Here is a 6,032-nt window from a genome sequence, read left to right as displayed (position 1 = left end):
TCCCCCCACCCCCTGCCCCCCCCACAGACTTACTAGCAGGGAGCTGCTCTCCAAGCTGCTGAGCTGCATTCCTATATATCAGCTATTGGATCAGTATTGGCCATTACTGATGGCTGAGTATTAACAAGCCATATCGACCAAGAAAATCTTTATCAGTGCACCTGATTAGGTATATGTTCAACTTTAAATACAGAGGTCTCTTATTTTGGACAGGACTACCTAGTCCAACACAATCAAGTCTCTGCAGAAAAACCTAATTCTACTGTGATGCAAAATATAATTTAGCAGAAGCAGTACCAGCAGACCAAGCTGCGTGACATAAGGGGAAAAGAACAGTAAAAAAGTAAAACAAACCACAAACTAGTCTGTTAAGATCAGCAAACATAACACTTTCACTAACTCACTAATCATTCAGAGTCACTTTCCAGGAATTTTCTTCAATTCTTTTTAAAGGAATGAGACAATGTTCACACGACAAAAGAACAAAGTGATTTGGGACGCACTTATGATCCAAAGTTCTCTCATGAGTCTGGGTTGATCCTAGAAGTATGAAGGTGTATGTTATATCAACCAGGAAGATCCAGATTTACTGAAATGCTGGAAGCAAGTCAGGAAATCCTGCTTGTATCCTATCATTCAGTACATACAAACAAACAGCCAAATCTGCAAACCCCAATCGATCCAAAAGAAAAAAACCCCAAAAAATCTTGTTCAAAGAATGTACTGCATAATTTCAGTGCAATATGCGTCTCCTGTTTCTCTTGACTACTGGGCAGATTATATCTTGCAATTATAGCAGAAGGCTATTTATCTGTATCATGCATAACATTTGACAGAAAGTCTTTGCAACCAAGTCTTATTGTATAGACGGGGGTTGGGCAATTATTTGGGCTTGAGGGCCACTTAATGAGTTTTGGCAACCTGTTGAGGGCTGCACACATGCACGCACACACTCACAAATGAGTTCCACACAGCCAGGCTGAGGCTGGTGCCAAAGCAGCGCAGGAACCATGAGCCCACCTGGGGCTGCAGCATCTTCTTTCAGATGCTCTTCCCCATCCTGTGCGCTACCGATTTGGCTGACACCAGCAGGCAGGAACGGAGCTAAAAGCCATGCTGTGCTGGAAGCAGGGCCATGGTATTTGAAGCCCCATCTGTGGAACTGGGCCGCAAGGGAGGGGAGGGAAGGGAGGAATGCCCCTACCGCTTGGCCCTCCCTGCCCCTCCCCCCTGCCTACCGTGCAGGGCCTAGGGCAAGGACTTAGGTTCCCCCTTCACCTGCCCCTTCCACTGCACAGTGCCAGGCAAGTGTTCAAGGCTCCAGCCTCTGCTGGAGCCATGAGGGATGCTGAGTGTAAGCAGCACCCCTCACCTGGCACTGCAGGGTCAGATTCCATCTCCCAGGCTGCCATGCAGTGCCGGACAGGTGGGGTTGCTTCTGCCCAGTGTCCCCTACTGTGCCAGCAGAGGCCAGAGCCACCACCCGCAGGCCCACCAATTGATTTGATTCAGCCTTCAGCCTCTGCCAGTGCTGTAGCCTGGATAGAATCAATCGGCAGGCCAGACACAGGTTTCGGGCCATATTTTGCCCACCCTGGTACAGACAGATAGTGACTTACTGTAGGAGGATCTTACTGATGACATTTTAAGATTGCTATCTGAATATTTACTTAGGAACAGTTTGAAATAGCATGCTAAGCTAATTATTTTAGAGAGACATAAATTACCATCTCTTCTCAACAATAAAAAAAGATACATATGTAACTGGGTCATCTAAATACTTTGGTTACAAAGTGTGTGTGTCCATCCTCCTTTTCTCCAGCAGGAGACAGTAGCCTGAATGTGTGTTCCTGCTGTCAGGAGGTACAGTTGAGTATTCTCACCCTTGAATAAATTCAACTAAACAGCTGGAAGCTGGAGCTGGAATTTTTAGTTATAAAACCTGGTACCATTATATATTATAATAGGGCAATTAAATTCTTTGCTACACATGAAACACGTAATGCAAGCTTCTACTATTTGCTAGTCAAACTCACTGTAAAGATATCAACAGATCTAATTAAAAGATCTTTGGCCTGCATGTCACTAAGAACTGCTCCGCCTTGAAACCAAAGTTTAGAGTAGACTCAAATAATCATTAAAAATACTCACAAAAAGCCCCAGCAGGTATGTGTAGGCACAGTTCCTTGGATTTGAATGGGGTTATAGAAATTTAACTTAGCAGAAGCAGGACCCACTATTTAAAAGGGTGCTGAAGCCAAGCCTAATTCTGGACAATCCTCCTTAAAATGTTTCTACCTCTTCCTCCCGGTACTGCCTTTAAGCCCTCCTACACACATCAGAACAATCATCTATCTGGGATGCAAGGGTCAGAAGAGACTGTTATGATCATGTAGGAGCAAATGACTGGAAGGGACCTCCAGAGTCATTAAGTCCAGTCCCTTGTTAGCACAGGCAACCACCTGATATAATCCCATTCAAATAACAAAGCTCCATCTAGGCTGACTGCTTGTGTAGCACAGGCTGTAGAATATAACCCAGTGATTCCTCATTGAACCTGTGATTTGTAACTGAACTACAGCATATTTTTGGGCCCTGCTAAATGTTCAAATGAAAACTGGACAGGAACAAGCTATAGAATTGTTACAAATTTTCAAGCACTAACTTTAACTGGTTGGATCTTTTTATAGCTGGACAAACATTTTTATCATGTCATAATTAATTTGCATTTGTAGCCAGCCTTACTTTGTACATGTGGCCAGTCTAAAATTTATTGGATGATTAACCAGTTAGTTGTGTAATATATGTAATGTGTAGCAGGAGCTCCAGAGAAGCATCCTAGGTGAAATCCTAGCACCATTAAGAAAAAGTGAGTTTTACCACTTACTCCAACAAAGACAGGAATTAAAGGGACAGAAAAGGCACTGCAACCCTAGATAAATTGTACTTACCTTCCCTATTTAAACATTCATTTCTATCAAGCTTCAGCTTCCACCTATTGGATTTTGTTTTTCCTCTTTCTGCTACAGGAAATCTCTTTCCAACAGAGGTACTTCTGGAGTGTGGTGAGCTCACCTCTTCACCTTCTTCTTTTGGATGGGCAAAACAGTGTTATCCATTCTGTGCATGCTGAGAAACCCTGCAATGGGAACTCATCCACGCTCAGTGTGATGCAGGGAAGTTCCCATGCCAAGTGGCAGACAGCAGCTGCATGGGCCATGTAACCACCTCTCCCAGGTCGGAACTCAACCCCCCTCCTATGGAAAATGGACCCTAAGAATGTCATTCTCTGTCCACAATCTTACCTTAGGTCAAGGTAGTTTGACTGTCCTATGCAGAATGGTAGTCCTCTCTAGGGCAGCGATGAGGAAGAACAGTTGAGACCTCAAAACTGTGTGACTTTGCTTAGTCTTACAGCATACAATGGCCGCATATACACGAGACGCTGACTGTGCTGTTGTTACTGCACAAGTCTTTTGGTACTTACAAACACAAGTACTAAATGACTGCATAATAACCAGAGTTACTGCTCAGTAGCATCGCCGAACAGCTTTTAGGTGACACTGACTGCACAGTAGCTCATTACTACTGCGCGGTAGCATCATGTCATGCTTCCTGCCATTCAACACTACTGTGCAGTAGTAACAAGCTACTGCATAGTCCACATCTCATGTAGACATGGCCACTGTTAAACAAACATAGGAGGAAATCAGGAATAAGAGCATCAACTGGCCCCCATGCATCCAGCACCTTCTCTTTTATTTCAGTCCAAATGTGGTGACCCACCTCTCTAAAAATAAACAAGGAGTCTGTCAGTCTGCCCGTACAGATGCGTCTGCCCGCTACTGAAAACCAATTAAAGTATGTCCTCCTGGGTGTAACTAATGGAGTTAAAATGTCTCCTTAAGAAAGAAGGCAGCAGTGTCCAAAAAGCTAGCACGTAATTCATTAAAAAGCACTAAAATGCAAAACTATCATCTGGCTTTGCTATAACTAGGAAGCTTTACTGAAGCAAGAAAAATATGCAACAGACACTGGCTTGTCATGATTATTAATTTTTCTTTTTTAAAACTGATGTTAAGAGCTATTTGAGTACTCGCATGAAAATCAGCTGGCACTCTACATGCAAGTGAAGCAAGCATTAATGTCTGCTGATTCCAGCCCCTAACCTTCACTGGCAAAAGAAATCCCAAGCTAAAAACAACTAAAATAAAAATAATCAAAACACGTTCCTATCTTTTGTTTAACAAAGATTTTTATGTTCCTGATAACAGCACAGAAGGGAAGGCATAATAAAATCTAACATGCAGCCAGGATTTAGGGGATTGTTTTTGTTGATGCTAACAAAATATTTTTACCTTAGTAAGTCCAGTGATGATTGCTACATGCATTACAAGTTGGTGCTTAAATAATGTGCAGAAAGGCAGAACTGCACATTTGGATTTATCTGTCGAAATTAGTTTTTGATAGAAAAACAGAAGCAGCGAATCTGCAAATTAAACCAGTATGGGTGACAATCCTGCAACTGACATTGAGATGACCTAGGTGTTTTCTCACTAGTGCTTCGAGGATTTCAAAAAGAGGCAATATTTAACAGCAGAGTGAAGTACTTTTGAGATCCTTATTGTACGTACAGTCACTATTCAAGCTGGCTCTGTGTGGATATGCAGCTTTCCTTCTCAATCTATTTCCATCCCTAAGCATTGGGTCAGGCTCCCTGTGGCTGAACAGCACACAGACCTAAATTAGTTATGCCAGAGGGCCACACCTTCATAGGTATAGCATTTAAGGCACCAGTTCAAGAAGTGGAGAAACTGTCACTGCAATATAGGCTGCAGTGGGTTCTTCACGGGAAATTATGTCTGCACCTACCATTCTTCCTCCAAGGCCTGCCTAAGCTAAAACACAAAGCTGTTCATTTAAGGCAAAATGCAGTTATTGATGCAGAAACTGAAGGTCAATAATATGAGTATATTTCCATGACTCCTGAAGTAGCCATGTCATCTCTACATCACTTAAAACCGCCAAAAATAAGCATAAAATGTTAGCTGTAGCCAAGTTATAAGTTTATTTTTCTTTCAAAGAAAAGATTTGGAAAAAATGATGTTTGTACAAGTGTGAAAAGCAAGGCTGAGATTTTCCAACCTGATTAAGATATTTAGACACACTGGAAGGGTTCTCTCAGAACTACCATGAAACTTGTATTCCTGGGTGACTTGAGCACATTTTAATTCCCACTGACTGATTTCAAATGGAACTGTGCATCTAAATTGTCAAGGCAGATTTGAAAAATATCTCAAACCAAGCACCCATGTAATCAGATTAATACTGATTGGTTACAAATATTAGTCAAGGTATACATAAGTGACAGTACCATAACTTACCACAGACACCTTATGAATAATTAGTAAAAGAATTAGGGACAATTAAAATGGAGATCAAGTTATGGTTTTGTAATTGATATTTTTCAAAACATTTGCAAAGTAAGTATCTGATCCTGCTGTGGGTGAACTTTTTCAGAGATCCGCATCAATCATTGTGGCTACACAGGAATAGACATTATGCATGTATATGCAGATAATAATCTTTCCACGGTATTAACTCTTATCTACAACTTTGTGAGCCAAGACTTGTCTTCTAGCTCAAGGGCTGTCAACCGGGGTTATGCATACCCCCAGGGCTCCTTGAGAAGGCCCCAGTGGATATACATGGGCAGGTGGGGATGGAGCACCACCATGCATGATCCCATGCTGCCGCGCAGGCACCACCCACCCAGCCAGACATGGAAGCTTGCACACGGCAGCTGTCGCCACTCCATGTCTGGTCATGCAACACCCTCCCCACCATGCCTGGCATCCAGCTGCACACCACCCTTTCCTCCCTGCTCGGTGGCTGGGGGTACACTGCTCTGCGTCCGGCCGCCTGGGGGTACAATGATCAAAAAAGGTTGAAAACCCCTCTTCTAGATGATCAAAAGAAATAGCATGCATTTTCACCTGGGCTCAGTTTCTACTTCAGCTAAAACTATTCAG

The sequence above is a fragment of the Alligator sinensis genome, unplaced genomic scaffold (genome assembly GCF_000455745.1).
Source record: "Alligator sinensis unplaced genomic scaffold, ASM45574v1 scaffold140_1, whole genome shotgun sequence".
Taxonomy (NCBI): domain Eukaryota; kingdom Metazoa; phylum Chordata; order Crocodylia; family Alligatoridae; genus Alligator; species Alligator sinensis.
This window is presented reverse-complemented; position numbering follows the sequence as displayed.